Here is a 23,991-nt window from a genome sequence, read left to right as displayed (position 1 = left end):
ATTTTAGCATCTGATTCAAAGCTTCCTTCTACCCTATTAACGTTTCCTCTTCCTAGAAGAATTGTTTTCTGGGGTACCCTATTGCTTTCCCATTGTTGGGTCTTTTCGGCGATTTCATGCAAATATGTTATCGCATCATCAACTGTTTAGTTTTCAAACCCACCTGTACACATCGACTCTACTGTAGTTGTAGTGGGATAATCTAAACCCTCATAAAGGATCTGAACTAACCTAACCTTTTCTAAACCATGATGAGGACATTGGGCTAATAAATCATTGAACCTTTCCAAATACATATACAAAGACTCTCCCTCTTGTTGCGAAAACGTGTAGATTTGCGTCTTAGTAGACGATGTTTTGTGCCTAGGGAAAAACTTGTTCAAAAAGGCAGATGTAAGTTGTTCATATGTTTCAATTGATTCGGAAGCCAAACTATACATCCACGACTTGGCTTTATCTTTTAAGGAAAAGGGGAATAACCTGAGTTTCAAAGCATCATCATCAAGGTTTCTAATTTTCAGGGTACTACAAATTTCCTCAAAGTCCCTAACATGGAAATAGGGGTTTTCATTTTCTTTCCCTAAAAAGATTGGGAGCAAATGAAAGGTTACAGGCTTAAGTTCATAATTTGCTTCAGTTTCAGGTAACTTGATACACGAGGGACGAGTAGTCCTAGTAGGGTTCAACAAATCTTTCAAAGTTGCCATTTCTGGCGCTATTGGACTATCAGTGATTTTCTCCTCAAACGGACGTTCAAAAACGGAATTTTCAAGAATCGGACTTTCTAAATTGAGGTAATCGAGATGCTTAGAACTACTAGGTTTCTCTTTAACAAATCTACCTAGGGCGTCTCTTCTACGTTCAGGCATGCAACAGAATAAGGTAGGGAATTCTATACAATCACAAAACAAGGATGACTCAACCAAATCAAACCTAAACTTCTAGCAAACAAAAAGCATGATGGCTCCACTTAGATTGTTTCTAGAACAGCTTCTATTCTTTCGAAAAGGAACTCGTTACAATCTGAGTAAACCCCTCTGGAATCAATCCGAGTCAATATAAGTTGAATCGAGGCGAGGGAAGCTCAGTGGATCTTTGATACCCAAGGCCTCACCGGTTACAAGGCGGCGCAGTCACGCATTAAATCACAGAAACTATCATGAACTTCGAAGTATGCTCAAAAGAGTAACCAATACTTTTCGAACGACTTTCCTATTAAGCTCGTTACCCTATAGGTCTCGTTCTAATCAAAATTTTAGGATTAGGTTCGCGTTTGGTTTCGTTTTCCTAAGGCGGGCAAGAAGAGAACGGTGATGAAATCCGAACCCTTATCTTGTATGGCCAGTCCTTGCCCTTTACTAGGAAATTAAAGCAGCCGTTTTCAAGTCCTCAGCATATATGCAAACAAAGGAATACAGTAAACCTGCTGACAGGGGATTCGCGGGTGTTTCGAAAAACTTACCTCCCGTACCAGACGGGCGAAGAACCGCTGAAGTCGACTCGGGCCACGACTCCTATGTCATGTACGAACCCGAGGGGCCGAGGCGATATCGTAATCACCGTCCTTATCTGCACACAGTTTATATTTAAACCAACCCTTCCTTAGGGTTTAAAAATAATAATGTCCAAAGTTTAATGTCCAAGTGTCCAAAAAGAAAAAAAAAATTACAAAAATAACAAACCCTAATATAGTTCTCTCTTTTTTTTTTCTTTTTTTTTAATAATAAAGAAAAATAAACAAAACCCTAAAAAAATAACTAAAAAGAAATTGTCTTATTTTCCGTTCTTTTCGCTTTAATCTTTCGCTCCAAGTCTTTATGCTTTAAGATCCAATCTTTACGAAATCACCAAACTCCTTGGCTCAATTCTCTTTATGATCCAAAACCTGTAGACAAAAGATAAATACCCAAAAACGTAAAAAAGAACAAAAATAATAAAAACCTAAAAAAAATAAAAGAAAAATAAGTCTAAAACCCTAAAAGCAAATCCGCGTCGGCGGCGCCAAAAATTAATGTGGTTTATAGATAGTGGTAAAAGTGGTTCGATTCTCAGACTTGTGAAGGATAAAATATAGACTTAAATTCTAAAACTAAAATAGAAAACTCACTAATAATTAAAGCAAACACTGGCAAAGTTGATATCAATATTAAAAGACAACTGAGGCTAAGATTTCACTATTTTTTCAAGTACAAAGTGATTTAATCCAATCTTTATATTTATGCAATTTTCTCATTCAATTTGATTCTAAAACATTGCAACAAGTAGATTTTCAAAAGCAATAATTGTAAATATCAAGTATGAAGCATCAAAAGTCTATAAACGAAGCATACTTCATCAAAATAGATCACAATCACTCAAGTAAAAATCATATTCAATTATAGCTCAAGGCAAATAATCATAATCATAATTGCAATAAATAGATGAAATAGAATATACCACTTCTTGTTGGAAAAATAGCTTCCTCTATCGCCTCAACAATGGGGTTTAGCTCCTCATGTCAATCACTTGCTCAAGATACATGTTTGTTGCTCAAAAGTTGATTAAATAGAATAGAAGGTATGAAGCAGCGTGTTTGTAACAGTTGTAATTGTTACAAAACGCACTGTTACAGAAAGCAGTGTTACAAAGAAACACTAACAGTAATAGTTGTTGGCAAATTGTTACAGTTTGAAAGAAAAGGTGACGGTTCTCTGTTCTTCTTCTTCCTCTCGACTGCAACTCGTCTTTTCTTCTCTGTGAATTTTTCTTAGCTTTGTTCTGTTTCTAAACTTCCCCAAAGTATGCATAACCCTTCTATGACCTGCAACCAACCTATATATAGGCAAAATACCCAAAAATAACTCGATTTAATTCCTCTCTTTCCTTCACAACAAGTCTCGGATATTTTCTTTTCTGAATCTTCTCTACGCGTCTTACAAATTAAATCTGACGACCAAGAATCTCCCAATGATGGCATTAAATATACAGAAGATATTCTACCCTTATCTGCACGTAATCTCCATGTATAGAACCAAGAAAATTCCCGATAATAATGCTTCTCCTCTGTTTTGTTCAATCCAAGAATTCATCCCTATTCCTTCGTATTTGATAAACATACATCCCCTTTTATGCTCTAAGAAGTCCATCCCAACACGAATATGCAGTTGAATCACTCCAAATCAGATCCATAAAATATCACAAGTCCCGTGAAACTCCAAGCCTTTGTTTTGTATAAACTCGATTTCTGACCCTGTTTTTTCGATTCTACAGCTCATACCTTCCCTGTTTGACCAAAACAGGGTAATCCCAATCCACAACAAACACGAATTCATCCTAAAACTCGATCAGAATCTCGCCAGAATGTTCCGCTGCAAAACTGAATTTGAATTCAGTTTTTCCCGCCAAAAATCTGGAGAAGAGAAAGGTTGCCCCCTATCCAGAGTAGGGGTGCCGATAGCAGGTGCCTTTGGGGTGTCATGAGGGTGCCCCTTAGTAATTCGGGTACCCCTTACCCATAGTGAGAGTCTGAATAGCAAGTGTCCTCCGGGTGCGCTTTTCGACAACTTTTCGAGCCGATTTTTCCAAAAATGTTTATTGGACAAAAATACCTACACACATAAAACACCATAATAAGTACAAAAATGAGCACTATCAATATATAGAATCGAGACAAATTAGACACAAAAATGTGTCTATCAATAGGGGCGAACCTTTATGGCGTACACCCTAGTTCGCGAATAAAATTTCGCAAGAGGCAAATGTAAGACCTAAAGTACGTCATATAAGGGGGGTACCTGTAGCATGGCTCAGGGAAAGGCTACACCGCCACCGGAACCTGAGTCATGGAGATTTGGGGTCAATAAAGCCCATCCGGGAGAGGCACCTTGGATTCTCAGCTTAAGCATATGACTTAGGTTGGGAGACTGAGGTAATAAGGACTCTCCCAAGGAGTGCAGAATCTGATCAAGGCGCCGAGGTACTCGGTTGAGTCAAGAGTGCCAGGGGCGTTTGAAGCGTCCTTGCCATTCTTGACAAGTCTTGGATTATACTGCACTCGACCCGAAGAAAACACCACTTAGGGTGCAGTCTCGTAACCATAAGCCCTATAGGTAAAAGGGATAAGAGGCTGCGAAAACAACTGGTTGTTGTTAAGACTGGATGGGAGGAGCTAACCTTGTATGGTAGAAGTACGCCTCCTTGAAGGGGCAACCAGGGGGGAGATAAGGGCGGCACCCTCCATTAGGGAGCTGATAAGTGTCTTAAGACGCAAATGTCATGAGGCTTTTTACTCGCAAGGGTATTAAGGCTTGTCATATTTGTGCGACAATCCTGAAGAGGCAATAATACTAGAGAAAAAGATAAGACGAGATCAATGGGTTTTTGCATGAAAGTGCAAAGACGTCCTGCGATTTCGTCGCAAGACGGAAATGTCATGGGGCTTTATTTTCGCAAGAATATTTAGGCCTGTCATATTATCGCAACAATCCTGAAGAGGCAATAATACAAAAGAAAAAGTTAAGGCAAGATCAATGGGTTTTTGCATGAAAGTGTGAAGACGTCCTGCGATTTTGTCGCAATGACAAGAGGTGGCAAAATAAGACCTTTAACTAGGAAGGCAAATAAGACCACATAAGAAAATGAGTAAGCAAGTAAGCTTGCGAGAATGATTATATGTAAGCAAACAAGCTTGCGAATATGTAAATGGAAATGAAACTGAGGTAGTGAAAATGCCGCAGACTTGATATTATGATCATACTGTTATAAGATATTAATAGTGCAGGAAAAAGGAAAGATGAAACACAAGTAAGAACTTGTGAGGAACAATAACTACACGAAGAGGAATGCATACACTAAAGAAAAAGGCAGATAAATGAAGAATGAAAGCAATTTAAAGCTACATCAATTTTAGAAGGCAAAATGAGCTAAGTAGCACAAACCTTAACTATTTATTGAAATAGATAAGCATTCTCATCATACAAGCATCATACTCGCATCATAAAAGCATTTCATGGCATAAACATCGCATACACATTTCATAACATAATCATCACATAAGCATTATGTTCGCATAAATACTTTACAAAACTGTACGGAATAATATTGCAGAATTTCGCAATAATATCGCAGAATTTAGCAGAATTATTCAGAACTATTCAGAATTTCGCAGAACTATTCAGAATTTCGCAGAACTATTCAGAATTACGCAGAACTATTCAGAATTTCGCAGAACTATTCATAATTTCGCAGAACTATTCAGAATTTCGCAGGAGTATTCAGAATTTCGCAAGATTATTCAGAATTTTGCAGGAGTATTCAGAATTTCGCAGAATGTGTCAGAATTTTGCAGAATGTGATTATTTTGCAGAATGTGATTATTCCGAACGATATGATCATTTCGCTCAATTATTTCGCACAATTATAAGCAGCTTGAAGAGATTATACTATCGTATGAGCACAAAACATGAGACAGAGGCCAGATGAGAATGAAGAAACAATTCGCACATTCAACATTTTCTCAAAGATTCTACCCTCATAGATAAAGAACAGAGGCAACTATGGATTACCAATAAAACATTCTATGTTCTTTATCTCCTCGGAAAGAATCATTTCCAAAGTGGACGTTCACTAATGAACAACAAGAATCCTCACCAAAAATGGAATAATAATTTCGCACGAATAGAGGCAATACTTGTTATTCTCATTCAAGGACAAATACTTCTTATATTTCGAGGATTGAGTACTTCTTATAATTCTTCAAGGATACTTCATACTTCGCATACTTCAAGGGTTGATACTTCTTATTTACTTCGCAACGCTCCGGAACTTCACAAAAGAATAAAGGCAAGTATGTACTTTTCAAGACCAATATTCTTTCGCTCGTTCCTCCAACAACTACAACAAAGTAGATTTTTCCTTAAAGATCGCTCTTCAAGCAATATTCAAGGAAAAAGAGGCAAGATGTAGGATCCAAATATCGCACAACAGTAAGAGTTTGCGAAATTATAGAGAGAGTTTGCGAGAATGTAGCAGAGCCTGCGAAATTGTAATGAGAGCCTGAGAGAACGTAGCACGGGATCCGAAAATGGGGGAATATGAGCTGTACTCCACTACACATGAGCTGTCATCCACTATGTAATATCCTATATAAAGAGAAAGACAAGAGAGAGAAGGGGGAATAATCAGAAAAGGATACACATTTTAGGATGAGAGAGAGAGAGAAAACAAAATTTGTATTATTATTATCTTCTTCTTCTTCCTTCTTCAACCAAGAGCTCTGCATACTCATTAATGGAGTGTCAATTGTAATTCATATGTAATTACAAACAATCATAGTGAAGATTCCTAACCCCGTGGATGTAGATCATATTGATCTAACCACGTAAATCTTGTGTCTTATTTTCTATTTTCATTATTTTTATCTTTATTTTCATATCAAATAAGTTTAGATCTAGAAATTATAGTCATGATAATACAAGGGGTGTGTTGTGGGATTTCCTGAAATTACAGTGTTGGTAAGCTTTCGCTTTAACCAAGTTCATCTTAAATTCTTGATGAAAGTCAAAAGATGATCATGTGAAAATCGCCTGATAAAATCTTACATGATTTGTGTAAGACAGTCATTTGATGTAGACTAGGAATGTTTCATATTGATCATTCGATCACTTGAAAATTGCTTTGAAGCTAATAGTTTCTGTGAGATAGCTCTTCCCGTCTTCCAAGAATGTTTCAATGGTTGAAACGAGAGTTTAGAACAATTGGATTTAAACATAGTATGCGTACTTGCATATATGTAATCCATGTCCGGGAACCATGGTATGCATACCCGTATGTGTACTGGTTGGTTTGTGAAATCCGGGAACCTGGTATGCGTACCGGTACGCGTACTGGCATAAGGTTCAAGTCCGGAATTTTCTGCCGAGTTTGGACGGTATGCGTACCAGTTCGCGTACTGGCGAAACCCAAACTTGGTCCGGCTACTTAGGTATGTGTACCCATATACATACCTAAGTGTGTGATGTTCTAAAATCGGGTTGTTCATGAACTAATACAATTATATAATAAGGAATGCAATCTTTTGCAAACCGTGGCTATTATGTTCATGACTTAATTCGAGTAAATCTAAATCGATTTTGCTTCAATTGTGTCTTGTATACTTCTATGAGAACGTAAACAATTAAACAACTCTAGAACTAGTTTCATTTGAGCCATTTGAACTAGTTATGGTTAAGATGAATAAGGTTGATATGAAAGTGTTCATATGGCTAACTTCAGTTAACTATTGTTGAGCCAACAAGGTGTACACGTTTAGGTACGGTTACTCATATCTAAATGAAGATACATTTCATTTGTGTGTAACAAGCTAAGTTCGATCTAATGGTTGAAAGATATTATCTTGAGTCTAATCATGTTTTCATCTAACAATATTGAATGCTTTGTTACCAAGGTAACATTGATTGCAAACCCTGATTTGAACACTATATAAAGGAAAATTCTAGAAACTGGGAAACCCAATCCCCACACCTCTTGTGTGATACTAGTTGCGACTAGAGTCGATTCTCCTTTAACCCTAGGTTTTTCACGAAGCCCGGTAGGTTAACTACTTAAAGACTTCATTGGGATTGTGAAGCCAGACCCAACTATTTTCTTTGTAGTTGCGTGATATGGTCTTGCATTTTCTATCGTATTGAGTATTATCTTCTCGAAGATTGGCTTGAGATTTAATCTCCGATAAGCAAGATAAAAAGTAATCACAAACATCTTCGTCTCATCGTTTGTGATTCAACAATATCTTGTTTCTCTACCATACAATTAAGATTATTGTGAGGTGATTGATATTTCTAGGATGTTCTTCGGGAGTATAAGTCTGGTATATCAATTGGTTCTTGTTCACCTTGATTTATCAAAAGACGGAACAAAACTCATAGGTTTATCCGTGGGAGACAAATTTATCTATATAATAGACTTTTCAGTGTGAGACAGATTTGTTTACCAAGTCTTCGACTTTGGATCGTAGCAACTCTTAGTTGTGGGTGAGATCTGTTAAGGGAATCAAGGGTGTAGAGTCCTGCTGGGATTCAGAGACGTAAGGAGCGCAACTGTACCTTGATCAGTGTGAGATTGGTTAGGGCTCAACTACATTCATGTCCGAAGTTAACTTGGAGTAGGCTAGTGTCTGTAGCGGCTTAATACAGTGTGGTATTCAAATCTGGACTAGGTCCCGAGGTTTTTCTGGATTTGCGGTTTTCTCGTTAACAAAATTTCTGGTGTATGTGTTATTTATTTTCCGCATTATATTTGTTTATATAATTGAAATATCACAGCTTGTGCGTAAGTTCAATCAATTGTGAATCCAACCTTTTGTTGTTGATTAAATTGTTTGACACTTGGATATTGGTTTTTGATACCGTCCAAGTTATTTCTTATATTCAATCGGGCTCGCAAATTCCTATTTGTTTGATTGCGGATTGAATTGATAAATCGAGATACAAACTCTTGGATATATTTACATTGATTGAGTCTGACTGTCTAGTTGATTCTCTTGGAATTATATTGGAGTTGTCCATACAGATTTCTAAGCGAAATATTGGGTGTGGTTGTTAGACCCCCGCTTTTTCAATTGGTATCATAGTAGGCAGACACGCTAAGACCTCATAAGTCTGTGTTTGAATCAATCTGATTATTATGGACGAGCCTATCTCTAATAACGTACCAGTCCTTAAATTACCAGATGTTTTTCAAAGCTTAGATTCACCTGAGAGAGCTGTCACATCTAAGTCTATATATAAACATTTTCTCGATGTAGAAACTGTTGATTTCTGGGAAACACGCCTAGAAGAACAGTTGGATGAACTTTCTGATGAAGGTGATTCAAATATTGATAGAGATGTTGATGAGGAAGTCTCGGAGTATGTGAAGGTTTTGAATTCGTTGGAAAAGAAGATGACAACTTCTCATGTCACACCTCTTCTGACTCCTCTATGTCGAGAAAACAATAAATTGAGAAGATGTTACGCAAGTGTTTATGTTCCGAATCATTCAAACAAATCGATCCTCAAGGATTCTGAGGAAAACCTACGTATAAAGTCAGTTGAATGTGATAATTTTTATTAAAAGTATTTTTTGTTGGAAGAGAAACTTGCAGAATCTGAAGCACGAATAAACTCCCAACAAACAAGTTTTGATGACAGAGAAAGAGCTTATCTCGCTCGAGAAAAACGCCTTGAGGCTGATTTAGCTGATGCTCTTGATAAAATCAAGATATTGGAAGATGACTTCAATACTAGTTCAAGAAAATTAACCACTATGCTAGGAGCAAGTAAAAATCATCGTGATACACGAGGATTGGGCTGTAAGGGAATAGATGCTCCAAGTATTAGCAAAGAAGTAAAATTTGTCAAGGATAATGATTCTTCTCAACAAAAGGTTTCCACTGATGGAAAAAGTGAAATACCTTCACCGGCAGTTAAAGTTCGAAAGATCAATATATATCAACCTCCAAAGTCAACACACACAGATCGAGGTAAGAACATTCCTTATGTTTGCCACTATTGCGGAAATAAAGGTCAACTGGAAAGGAGATGTCGTTTTCGTATAAGGAATGAAAAACTTCATGATGTTCTTATTTGGGCATCACAAGAAGTTGTGAAACCAAGATCATATGCTAAGGCCAATCCCCTTAACATTACAGGTTGTAACTTTCCAACCTTAAGGCAAAGGAATCATTTCTGTGATAAACCTAGATTTGCCTATAAACGTCATACGAAGCCTTTTCACAATCATGATGGTTATCAAAAGGATGACTTCGTAAAGACGAAGACAAGATCCGATGCTCCCAATTGGAGAAAGACTAACTTGCAAAAGAATAGTCAATCCAATTCCCTTTCGAGAAATCTTGAAGAGAACAATGGGAAGAAGGTTCCGGTTGTTTCTAAATGCACTCATAAGTGGGTTCTAAAGAAGGTCAATGATGCTTTGAGTGTGAAAAGGAATGATCTCCTAGAAAATTCCATGACTATGGAGAAGGAAGTATCCATGATGTTGGAACTTAAAGAGTTCTTTGGAAAGATGGATTTGGATGTGAAAGGTTCTAAAAGCGATCTCTTTCATGATAATCCAAAAGTGAAATGGAATAATCCAAAAACTATAGATGGTGAAAAGTCCACAGTTGCGGAAAAGTCTGTTTCAGTCACTTGTGGTGAGCAAGACATTGTTCACCTCAACACAACTTGATTTTGTTGTAAGTGAATCCTCACCAAGGAATGCCCTGCTATGTATACGGTGAGGGAAGCACGAGAATTGGGGCACACATATTGTGTCAGGTATGATTTTGAATCTTTGGTAACGCCGTAGAATTCGATTGGATTCTTCTAAAAAGGTATGTCTATAAACTTGAGCAAGATTTGTGTTTTTATTTATTTGCTTAGAATACTTATAATGATCCATGTACCTTGCTTATCGTTCATTTCTACCTAACTTGATCTATGTTTAAGGTTCTTAAATGTTTAGGTTTGAAAATAGTAGTTCGGGATGTTTGGACTTCATGGTACACGTACCAGATATGCATACCATCATTTAGAATCAAAATCCAGGAATTTTAGTATGCAAACCCGTTTGCATACTGCTCCAGTTCACGAAAATTCGTTTGCAAACCGGTATGCATACTGGCCTTTAGACGTCGATTTTCGGTAAACTTGTTTTGGATGTAACTTCTTCGTACGAACTCAGAATGACCTCATTCTTTTTGCATTCTCTATCTCTTTTAATGCTCATCAAAATTTTGATGAGAAGTCCTAAATTTGGACGAGTTAATATTGGTCTTTGTCCCGACTCATGTTTTTGAGTGTTTTGCTCTGTTTCATCGCACTTGTTCCACTTCTCTTGGATTTGGGCACTCGGATTCTTGGAGTACTTTTCTTCTAAACTCATTTGTAGTTTTTGGAAGATGATTTTGCAGTATTTAATTTTTATTGATTTTATATATTACAAATAATGTTATGGGATATGTGTGTTTACGTCCGTGAACTATGATTGTCCCATACATGTCAAAAGTTAAGTCTTTCATATGTCATTATGCAAATATTGATAAAAGATTGAATGAACTTTTGACAAACAAAAGTTAAGCCTATTATGTCATTATGCAAATATTGATGGAAGATAGGATGAACTTTTGTTTACAAAGATTAAGTCTATTATATGTCTCTATGCAAATAGTGATGAAAGATAGAATGAATCTTTTTATATTCCGTAGTATTGGTCTTCCCTGATCCACATCTTTGTGTAAATACTGTGTGGCTCCGTAAGTTCCTTTATGTGACCATTTCCGATTAAATTAACCATGGGTTCTCTTGTGGTTAATTTAATTGAGTATTTTGGATACAAATTCATGTTTCATGTGATTTGTTAATGTCCAAAGAAAAATCCTTCTTTTTTTGAGAAAGTAAGGTCTCTCTTGTTGTTCTTTCGGGAATGATATTTTATGGGGGAGAGTTCTTAATTGAACTTGTGCTTAATTGCCAAATCTTTGTGGGGAGTGCGGTTGTGGAATATTGTAGGGGTTATCTTATATCTTTATAAACTCCATGAATGCATTTAGTTTGGGTTATATGATGGCATCTAAACAAGTTGATATGTTGTTCTCTTTTAGTCATGAAGTGTCTCTATGGAAATTTCATTAGGATCCCACTAATTTTCTTACATTTGCCAATTTTTATTGACAAAAAGTGGGAAGAATTAATGTGTAGTTAACACTACAAATACATATGGTTTACGGATCATTATGTAAGGGGGAGTGGTTTTCATGTGATATGAAGTATTGACTAAGGGGGAGTGATACATATCACCATAGTATTGTTGTCAAAGTTGACTAAGGGGAGATTGTTAGAGCACTGCTCGATCGAACTCGCAAGCGTTGCTATCTCAAGCTTGTTGTCAAGTTTAGTTGCCAACACTATAAGTCTTAATTTCTAGTCTACTTATAGCTAAGTCTCATATTAAGATAGAAAGTGTAGTTGAGCATTAGACTTCACGACGTTCATCGATTGAAGACGAAGAACTACTAAGGGGAGCTTGTGGAACTTCATAAACAAAAGGTATGTGGAGACTTGAACTCATCTATCACTCAAAAGTCTATCTACTCTATCTCCTATTTGAGACAAAAGTCGTATAGCTATATAGACTTCAATTATACACATTTGATATTTCGAGTTGAGTTTAACTCGCTCCAATATTTCTCAAAATATGTGTTGGTAAGCTTTCACTTTAACCAAGTTCATCTTATATTCTTGACGAAAGTCAAAAGATGATCATGTGAAAATCGCCTGGTAACATCCTTCATGATTTGTGTGAGACAGTCATTTGATGTAGACTTGGAATGCTTCGTATTGATCATTTGATCACTTGAAAATTTCTTTGAAGCTAATAGTTTGTGCGAGACAGCTATTCCCGTCTTCCAAGAATGTTTCAATGGTTGAAATGAGAGTTTATAACAATTGGATTTAAACATAGTATGCGTACTTGCATATATGTAATCCATGTCTGGGAACCATGGTATGCATACCCGTATGCGTACTGGTTGGTTTGTAAAGTCCGGGAACCTGGTATGCGTACCGGTACGCGTACTGGCGTAAGGTTCAAGTCCGGAATTTTATGCTGAGTTTAGACGGTATGTGTACCAATTCGCGTACTGGCGAAACCCAAACTTGGTCCGACTACTTAGGTACGCGTACCCGTATACATACCTAAGTGGGTGATGTACTAAAATCGGTTTGTTCATGAACTAATACATTTATATAATAAGGAATGCAATCTTTCGCAAACCGTGGCTATAATGTTCATGACTTGATTCGAGTGAATCAAAATCGATTTTGCTTCAATTGTGTCTTGTATACTTCTATGAGAATATAGACAATTGAACAACTCTAGAACTAGTTTCATTTGAGTCATTTGAACTAGTTATGGTTAAGATGAATAAGGTTGATATGAAAGTGTTCATATGGGGAACTTCGGTTAACTATTGTTGAGCCAAAAAGGTGTACACGTTTAGGTACGGTTACTCATATCTAAATGAAGGTGCATTTCATTTGTGTGTCACAAGCTAAGTTCGATCTAACGGTTGAAAGATATTAGCTTGAGTCTAATCAGGTTTTTATCTAACGGTGGATATTGAATGCTTTTTTACCAAGATAACATTGATTGCTAACCCTGATTTAAAGACTATATAAAGGAGAATTCTAGAAACTGGGGAACCCAATCCCCACATCTCCTGTGTCATACTAGTTGCGACTAGAGTCGATTCTTCTTTAACCCTAGGTTTTTCACAAAACCCTGTATGTTAATGACTTAAAGACTTCATTGGGATTGTGAAGCCAGACCCAACTATTTTCTCTGTAGTTGCGTGATCTGATCTTGCATTTTCTATCGTATTGAGTAATATCTTCTCTAAGATTGGCTCGAGATTTAATCTCCGATAGGCAAGATAAAAAGTAATCACAAACATCTTTGTCTCATCGTTTGTGATTCCACAATATCTTGTTCCGCTACCATGCGATTAAGATTATTGTGAGGTGATTGATATTTCTAGGCTGTTCTTCGGGAATATAAATCCGGTATATCAATTGGTTCCTGTTCACCTTGATTTATCAAAAGACGGAAAAAAACTCATAGGTTTATCTGTGGGAGACAGATTTATCTATACAATAGACTTTTCTGTGTGAGACAGATTTGTTTATCAAGTCTTCGACTTTGGGACGTAGCAACTCTTAGTTGTGGGTGAGATCAACTAAGGGAATCAAGTGCGTAGAGTCCTGCTGGGATTCAGAGATGTAAGGAGCGCAACTGTACCTTGATCAGTGTGAGATTGGTTAGGGATCAACTATATTCCTGTCTGAAGTTAACTTGGAGTAGGCTAGTGTCTGTAGCGGCTTAATACAGTGTGGTGTTCAAATATGGACTAGGTCCCGAGGTTTTTTTGCATTTGTTGTTTCCTCGGTAACAAAATTTCTGGTGTCTGTGTTATTTCTTTTCCGCATTATATTTGTTTATATAATTGAAACATCACAGCTTGTGCGTAAGTTCAATCAATTATGAATCCAACCTTTGGTTGTTGATTAAATTGATTGACACTTGGATATTGGTTTTTGATACCGTCCAAGTTATTTCTTTTATTCAATCGGGCTCGCAAATTCCTATTTGTTTGATTGCGGATTGAATTGAGAAATCGAAATACAAACTCTTTGATATACTTACATTGATTGAGTCGGACTGTCTAGTTGATTCTCTTGGAATTATATTAGAGTTGTCCATACTGATTGTTAAGCGAAATATTCGGTGTGGTTGTTAGACCCCCGCTTTTTCAATTGGTATCAGAGCAGGCAAACACGCTAAGACCTCATAAGTCTGTGTTTGAAGCAATCTGATTATTATGGACGAGCCTATCTCTAATAACATACCAGTCCAGAAAGTACCAGATTTTTTTCAAAGCTTAGATTCACCTGAGAGAGCTGTCACATCTAAGTCAATATATAAACATTATCTTGATGTAGAAACTGTTGATTTCTGGGAAATATGCCTAGAAGAACAGTTGGATGAACTTTCTGATGAAGGTGATTCAGATATTGATAGAGATGTTTATGAGGAAGTCTCGGTGTATGCGAAGGTTTTGAATTCGTTGGAAAAGAAAAAGATGACAACTTCTCATGTCACACCTCTTCTGACTCCTCTCTGTCGAGAAAACAATAAATTAAGAAGATGTTACACAAGTGTTTATGTTTCGAATCGTTCTAACGAATCGATCCTCAAGGATTCTGAGGAAAACCTACGTATAAAGTCACTTGAATGTGATAATCTTTATCATAAGTATTTTTTGTTGGAAGAGAAACTTGCAGAATCTGAAGCAAGGATTAACTCCCAACAAACAAGTTTTGATGACAGATAAAGCGCTTATCTCGCTCGAGAAAAATGTTGGAAGATGACTTCAAAACTAGTTCAAGCAAATTAACCACTATGCTAGGAGCAAGTAAAAATCGTCGTGATACACGAGAATTGGGCTATAGGGAATAAATGCTCCAAGTATTAGCAAATAGGTAAAATTTGTCAAGTCTAGTGATTATTCTCATCAAAAGATGTGGATCAGGGAAGACTCTTGTGGTTAATTTAATTGAGTATTTTGGATACAAATTCATGTTTCATGTGATTTGTTAATGTCCAAAGAAATTCTTATTTTCTTAAGAAAGTAAGGTCGCCCTTGTTGTTCTTTCGGGAATGACATTTTATGGGGGAGAGTTCTTAATTGAACTTGTGTTTAATTGCCAAATCTTTGTGGGGAGTGTGGTTGTGGAATATTGTAGGGGTTATCTTGTATCTTTATAAACTCCTTGATGAATGCATTTAGTTTCGGTTATATGATGGCATCTAAACATGTTGATATGTTGTTCTCTTTTGGTCATGAAGTGTCTCTATGGAAATTTCATTAGGATCCCACTAATTTTCGTACCTTTACCAATTTTTGTTGACAAAAAGGGGGGAGAACTAATTTGTAGTTAACATTACAAATACATGTGGTTTTCGTATCATTATGTAAGGGGGGGTCGTTTTCATGTGAGATGAATTATTGACTAAGGGGGAGTGATACATATCACCATAGTATTGTTGTCAAAGCTGACTAATGGGAGATTGTTAGAGCACTGCTCGATCGAACTCGCAAGTGTTGCTATCTCAAGCTTGTTGTCAAGTTTAGTTGCCAGCACTATAAGTCTTGATTTATAGTTTACTTATAGCTAAGTCTCGGATTAGGATACAAAGTGTAATTGAGGATTAGACTTCACGACGTTCATCGATTAAAAGCGAAGAACTACTAAGGGGAGCTTGTGGAACTTCATCAACAAAAGGTATGTGGAGACTTGAACTCATCTATCACTCAAAAGTCCATCTACTCTGTCTCTTATTTGAGATAAAAGTCGTATAGCCATATAGACTTCGATTATACACGTTTGATATTTTGAGTTGAGTTTAACTCGCTTACATATTTCTCAAAATATGTGTTGGTAAGCTTTCGCTTTAACCAAGTTCTTCTTATATTCTTGACGAAATTCAAAAGATGATTATGTGAAAATCGCCTGGTAACATCTTACATGATTTGTGTGAGACAGTCATTTGATGTAGACTCGGAATGTTTCGTATTGATCATTTGATCACTTGAAAATTGCTTTGAAGCTAATAGTTTGTGTGAGACAGCTATTCCCCTCTTCCAAGAATATTTCAATGTTGAAATGAGAGTTTACATAGTATGCGTACCTGCATATATGTAATCCATGTCCGAGAACCATGGTATGCATACCTGTATGTGTACTGGTTGGTTTGTGAAGTCCGGAATTTTCTGCTGAGTTTAGATGGTATGCGTACCAGTTCGCATACTGACGAAACACAAACTTGGTCCGAATACTTAGGTACGCGTACCCGTATACATACCTAAGTGGATGATGTTCTAAAATCGGTTTGTTCATGAACTAATACATTTATATAATAAGGAATGCAATCTTTTGCAAACCGTGACTATAATGTTCATGACTTGATTCGAGTGAATCAAAATCTATTTTGATTCAATTGTATATTGTATACTTCTATGAGAATATAAACAATTGAACAACTCTAGAACTAGTTTCATTTGAGTCATTTGAACTAGTTATGGTTAAGATGAATAAGATTGATACGAAGGTGTTCATATGGCTAACTTCAGTTAACTATTGTTGAGCCAACAAGGTGTACACGTTTAGGTACGGTTACTCATTTCTTGTAGTTATGTGATCTGATCTTGCTGTTTCTATCGTATTGAGTACAATCGTAACGATTGGATTGAGATTGATATCTCCGATAGGCAAGATATAAAAGTAATCACAAACATCTTCGTCTCTTCGTTTGTGATTCCACAATATCTTTTTTCGCCGCGTCGATTAATATTATTGTGCGGTGAATGATAATACTAGGATGTTTTTCGGGAATATAAGTCCGGGTTATCAATTGGTTCCTGTTCACCTTGATTTATCAAAAGACGGAAAAAAACTCGTAGGTATTTCTGTTGGAGACAGATTTACCTATTACCGTAGACTTTTCTGTGTGATACAGATTTGTTTATTAAAGTCTTCGACTTTGGGTCGTAGCAACTCTTAGTTGTGGGTGAGATCAACTAAGGGAATCAAGTGCGTAGTATCTTGCTGGGATCACAGACGTAGAAGCATAACTGTACCTTGGATCAATATGAGATTGATTGGGAATCAACTACAGTCCAGACCGAAGTTAGTTTATAGTAGGCTAGTGTTTGTAGCGGCTTAATACCGTGTGTGTTCAATCTGGACTAGGTTCCGGGGTTTTTTTGTATTTGCGGTTTCGTCGTTAACAAAACTTCTGGTGTCTGTGTTATTTCTTTTCTGCATTATATTTTGTTATATTATTGAAATATCACAGGTTGTGTGTTGATTCGATAAATTGGTAAATCCAACATTTAGTTGTTGATTTAAATTGATTGATCCTTGAACATTGGTATTTGGTACCGTTCAAGTAATCTCTCTTATATTCAACCGGGTTCGCAAATTATTGTTTATTTGATTGCGGATTGAATTGAGAGAGATATTACTCCTTGATATACTTTTTATAAAATTGAGTCTAACTGTCTAGTTGATTCTCTTGTAAGTATATTGGAGTTAGTCCATACAGATTGCTAAGCCGAATATTGGGTGAGGTTGTTAGATCCCCTCTTTTTCGGAAGATAAAAAGAAAAACTCTATATACAATCTGCTTCAAGGGTCTTCGATTTTACCTACATGTGATTGTATTAAGTTTTTCCCTTACAGATTGCCGATCGAAAAAATTGGTGGTGCACTTAGTACCCTCTCATTTTCAACTGGTATCAGAGCAGGCAAACAATGTTTATTAGACCTAATAAATCTGTCTATGTTGTACTGACACGAAAATGGGAAACAATTACGACACGACATGTTTACGGAGACATGTCAAATATAAAAAAAAACGGGTCACGGGGAGACTCTATATGTATTTACCTCCAACTTCTCAAAAAATGGTAGTATCAGTTCTTATCAATTTAATATCTGACATGTGAGCCGATGATACTTTAAAAAAAAAATTTGGGGGAGTTCCCATCACAGTAGCTTGCTACTGGGGCTCCCAAGTATCTTCGTCGTGTTGCACTACTAGAAGGGCATGGCGCACCACTACCAATAGAAGAAAGCCACCACTTCAAACTTAAGAAAAATTTATAAAAACTTAACAAAAAAAACCATTAAAGTAAAATTTAACTATCTACTCAACAAAATAATTATTCTTATTTTTAAAATATATATTTACTAATTAGAAAATATTTATAAATCTTAATCATTATGATTAAAAAATACTATTTAATTATTTTTTTATAATTTAATAATTAATTTTCCAAACCAAACGAATCATTTATGGCGGTTCGAAAGTGTCCAACTAATGTCCACAAAGTTTCAAATGTCAATTTTACGGGACAAATAATGTGTCGCGTGAATCAGTGTGAACATTGAACGGGGCAAATGATGTCTCAATCTCTCAAATCAATCCGCAATCAAACAAACAATAATTTGCGAGCCCGATTGAATATAAGAGAGATTACTTGAACGATACCAAATACCAACGTTCAAGGATCAATCAATTTCAATCAACAACCAAAGGTTGGATTTACCAATTGATCGATTCAACGCACAACCTGTGATATTTCAATTATATAACAAAATATAATGTGGAAAAGAAATAACACAGACACCAGAAGTTTTGTTAACGAGGAAACCGCAAATGCAGAAAAACCTCGGGACCTAGTTCAGATTTGAACACCACATTGTATTAAGCCGCTACAAACACTAGCTTACTCCAAGATAACTTCGGACAGGAATGTAGTTGAGCCCTAACCAATCTCACACTGATTCAAGGTACAGTTGCGCTCCTTACGTCTCTCCCAGCAGGATACTACGTACTTGATTCTGTTAGCTGATCTCACCCACAACTAAGAGTTGATACGAACCAAAGTCGAAGACTTGATAAACAAATCTGTATCACACCGAAAAGTCTATAGAAATAGATAAATCTGTCTCCCACAGAAATACCTACGGGTTTTGTTCCGTATTTTGATAAATCAAGGTGAATAGGAACCAATTGATATACCGGACTTATATTCCCAAAGAACAGCCTAGAAATATCAATCACCTCATAATAATCTTAATCGACTAGTAAAACAAGATATTGTGGAATCATAAACGATGAGACAAAGGTATTTGTTGAAAAAGCGGGGGTCTAACAACCACACCCAACAATTCGATTTGCAATATGTATGGACAAACTCCAATGTACTTTCTAGAGAATCAACTAGATAATCAGACTCAATCTAGATAAAAGTATAACAAAGAGTTTATATCTCAATCTCTTGATTTGATCTTTACTCAAGCAAATAGAAATCTGCGAGTCTTTATCAAAGAGAGATAACTTGGATGGTACCAAAGACCAATATCCAAGTGTCAATCAATTTAAATCAACAACTAAAAGGTCGGATATTCTAATTGATTGAACTTAACGCACAACCTGTATTATTTCAATTATAAAGATAAAAAAAATATAATGCGGAAACTGAAATAACACAGACACCAAAAATTTTGTTAACGAGGAAACCGCAAATGCAGAAAAACCCCGAGACCTAGTCCATATTGAACACACACTGTATTAAGCCGCTACAGACACTGGCCTACTCCAAATTAACTTCGGTATGGACTGTAGTTGAACCCCAACCAATCTCACACTAATCCAAGGTACATTTATGCTCTTACGCCTCTGATCCCAGCAGGATACTGCGCACTTGATTCCCTTAGATGATCTCACCCACAACTAAGAGTTGCTACGACCCAAAGTCGAAGACTTTAATAAACAAATCTGTATCACACAGATTAGTATACGGTAATAGATAAATCTGTCTCCCACGAATATACCTATGAGTTTTGTTCCGTCTTTTGATAAATCAAGGTGAACAGAAACCAATCAATAATACCAGACTTATATTCCCCAAGAACAGCTTAGTAATATTAATCACCTCATAATAATCTTAATCGACGTAGCGAAAAAATATATTGTGGAATCACAAACGATGAGACGAAGATGTTTGTGACTTCTTTTCTATCTTGCCTATCGGAGATATAAAATCTCTAGACAATTATTATAATCGTACTCGTAACGATAGAAACATCAAGATCAGATCACACAACTACAAGAAAAGTAGTATCGGTCTGGCTTCACAATCCCAATGAAGTCTTTAAGTCGTTAACCTGGTTTAGAAGAAGAAACCAAAGGTTAAAGGAGAATCGACTCTAGCTTAGCACAACTAGTATCACACATAATGTGCGGGGATTAGGTTTCCCAGTTGCTAGAGTTCTCCCTTATATACACTTTCAAATCAGGGTTTGCAATCAATGTTATCTTAGTAACAAAGAATTCAATATTCTCCGTTAGATGAAAACCTGATTAGATTCAAGTTAGTATTTCTCAACCGTTAGATCTAAAACTTAGCTTGTCACACACAAATGAAATGTCCAATTTTGGGTTTATGAACCGTACCCAAACATTAACATTTGTTGGTTCAACAAGTCAACCAAATGGTTAGCCAAATGATCACTTTCATATCAACCATATTCTTCTTCACCATAACTAGTTCAAATGACTCAAATGAACTAGTTAGAGAGTTGTTCGATTGCTTAGCTCTTATGTAACTACACAAGACACAATCGAAGCAAAAACGATTTGATTCACTCGAATCGGTTCATGAACTTTATAGCCACGGTTTGCAAAAGCATTCCTTAGTTTAAATAAACATGAGTTCAAGAACAACCGGTTTTAGATATAACCTACTCAAGTTCGCGGATTGGGTTCGCGGACTTAAGCTCATGGAAGAAGTTCACAAACTCCAGCAGAAATTCTCGGGTCGAGAACTTCCGCCAGTTCGCGGACTTGGCTCACGCCACTTACATTTCTCTTGATCAACAAAGTTCGTAAACTTTGGTTCAAGGAATAAGGACTTATACATATATGTGTTTCCACAACAATGCTTATATCCTATCAATGGTTATGTAATCTAAACTCTCATTTCAATCATTGAAACATTCTCAGATGACGGATATAACCGTTATTCACAGACTATTTTTCGTCAGAGCAATTTTTAAAGTGATTGAAACATAACATGACCTTCGTCACTAGGTAAAAATGAATTCGACTAAAGCGAAAGCTTACCAACACATATTTCGAGAAATAGATATGCGAGATAAACTCGACTCGAAATAGAAAATGTGTATAATGAAAGTCTATATATCAAAACGACTTTTGTATCAAGAGTAGGAGATAGAATAGATAGATTTTTGAGTGACAGATAAGTTCAAGTCTCCACATACCTTTTAGTCGATGAAGATACACCAGTTCCTTGAGCAGTCCTTCGTCTTGTATGATGATTTCCATGGAGTTCTTGAGATCAACTACACTTTCTATCCTAGTCTGAGACCTTTAGCTATGTAGGCTAGAAATCAAGACTTTTAGTTTTGATCACTAACATTGAAAAACATGCTTGAGATAGCAACGCATGCGAGTTCGACCGAGCAATGCTCTAACAATCTCCCCCTTTGTCAATTTTAGTGGAAAAACTATTAATACATATGGAATACAAAAAATAAATAAATTACCTTTTGTAGCTCCTATTCCACATGCCTATTCTTCAACATTACTCGAAATCTTCGTCACTTCCAAGTACTCCAATGATCCCAAAGGTTGTAACAACAAGAAAACAATAGTTCTCAATCGTTGTTATACAGTGTCATAGTATCATTACACAACGTCAAAGTTCAATTGTATCACAACTTGAACAACAATACTATGGTGATATGTATCACTCACCCTTAGTCAATATTCCATCTCACATGGAAACCACTCCCCTTTACATAATGATCCGAAAACCATATGTATTTGTAGTGTGAACTACATATTAATTCTCCCCCTTTTTGTCAATAAAATTGGCAAAGGTACAAGAATGAGATCCTAATGAAATTTCCGAAAGAGACATTTCTTGACCAAAAGAAAGCAAAAATATCAACTTTTTCTTTAGATGCAATCATAAAAACGAAGCTAAATGCATTCATCAAGGAGTTTATAAAGATACAAGATAACCCTATAATATTCCACAGTCGCACTCCCCATTGGCAATTAAGCGCAAGTTCAAAAAGAAATCTTCCCCATATAATGTCATTCCCAAGGGAACAACAAGAGTGACCTTAATTTCGAAGGAAAAGAAGGATTTCTTTGGACATAACAAATCACATACAAGTATGAATTTGAATCCAAAATATTAAATTAACCACAAGAAGTTCATGATTAATTTAACTGAAAATGCTCAACACAAGTAAACTTATGGAGACTTAAGAGTGCTCAATTAGATTAATCACAAGAAAACCCATAATTAATCTAATCGAAATACACAACCAAACTAATCACAAGAGTAATCAATTTAATTGGTCATACTCACATAAGAGATTTTATGGAGCAATGACTAAGTTAAACAATCAACCCAGTCATGAATGCTCAAATATAAGAAGACTTATGGAGTCATAACTAAATAACCAAAAAAGATGATTAATTTAGTTCAAAATGTTCGATATAAAGTACCTCACGAAACAACAACATATTTAATCAAAAAATAATCAACTTGGTTGTTTAATGCTCAACATAAGACACTTTACGGAGCCTCACAGTAATACATAAAATATGGATCAAGGAAGATCAATTACTGCGGAATACACAAGGATTCATTCTATTTTCCATCACTATTTGCATAACGACATTTAATAGACATAATCCTTGCAAACAAAAGATTTTAACCTATATTCCATCAATAATTGACAATATAGGCTTAACTTTTGTATTTGTCAAAAGTCCATTCATTCTTTCATCAATACATGCATATCAATTCATGAACGACTTTACTTTTGACAAGATATGGGACAATCAAGTTCACGGACGCAAACACACATATCCCATAAAAAATAGCAATATATAAAACCATAAAGATTAATACTGCAAAAAATCATCTTCCAAACAAGTTTAGGATTTAAACCAATAAATCTAAAAACATGAAGATGAAAACGTTGGACATAGCTATGTGTAATCACAATAATGGATATTCCAATCTCTAGTTATTCTTCTAATTTAAAAAAAAGATTTACTAGGCAAGGAAACTCCTATAGAGAACATGATCTGAAAAACACTAGATCCGGTAAGCAACCAGAGACTGAACATGGACGATCTCATCAGATGCTTTCTTCAGTTCGTTTTTCAAAAACTTAAGATTCCTTATTGCAATTCCGAGTTGTACACGTAAGAATTCAAAATCTTGAAGAAGATTTCCTACCAGTTGTGATGATATTTGAACTGGTAGTTTGTTTTCATGATCAATGGCCTGAAGGCATGTTATGAAAACAGGATTCTCATGAAACTCGATAGTCTTCCCTTCTTTGACTTCATCATCTTCGTTTCTTCCATTCATTGTGCACACAAAATAGGTAAAACCCTTTGACATTTCAGAACAGTGTAACACGGGATGACACCCAAGTATATAAATACGTTCCATGGAAACCCCTAGGAAACTTGTACACGTTCGTGTGGGCCAGGAGTTCGTGCAATGGTGATCACGGCCTTAAGATGTGACCAAAAGAAGAATGGAGTTTGAAAGTCATGACCAGTAGTTGAGAACCATCTATTTAGAGGAATTATACGCAAACAAACAAATTCTCAAGGACAAAAGATCATGATTATCTACGAGAGAGAAAATGGAGCGAAGCTCAACAGAATTTACAGATCGAAGAACAAGAAGAGAAAGAACAAATATAACCTCGATAGCACTTCTCAAGACACACTCTTGAGAACAATGAACATCCTTTTTAAATTAAAATAGGAATGTTGTATCGG

General features: G+C 36.1%; 2 pseudogenes; both read left to right on the top strand.

The window, feature by feature from the left end:
- Nucleotides 1-243: 243 nt before the first annotated feature.
- On the top strand, nucleotides 244-343 carry LOC113284814 (annotated as a pseudogene).
- A 17,682-nt stretch (nucleotides 344-18,025) lies between these two features.
- Nucleotides 18,026-18,203, top strand: LOC113284691 (annotated as a pseudogene).
- The last annotated feature ends 5,788 nt before the right edge of the window (nucleotides 18,204-23,991 follow it).

The sequence above is a fragment of the Papaver somniferum genome, chromosome 5, assembly GCF_003573695.1.
Source record: "Papaver somniferum cultivar HN1 chromosome 5, ASM357369v1, whole genome shotgun sequence".
NCBI classification, from domain to species: Eukaryota; Viridiplantae; Streptophyta; class Magnoliopsida; order Ranunculales; family Papaveraceae; genus Papaver; species Papaver somniferum.
This window is presented reverse-complemented; position numbering and strand designations above follow the sequence as displayed.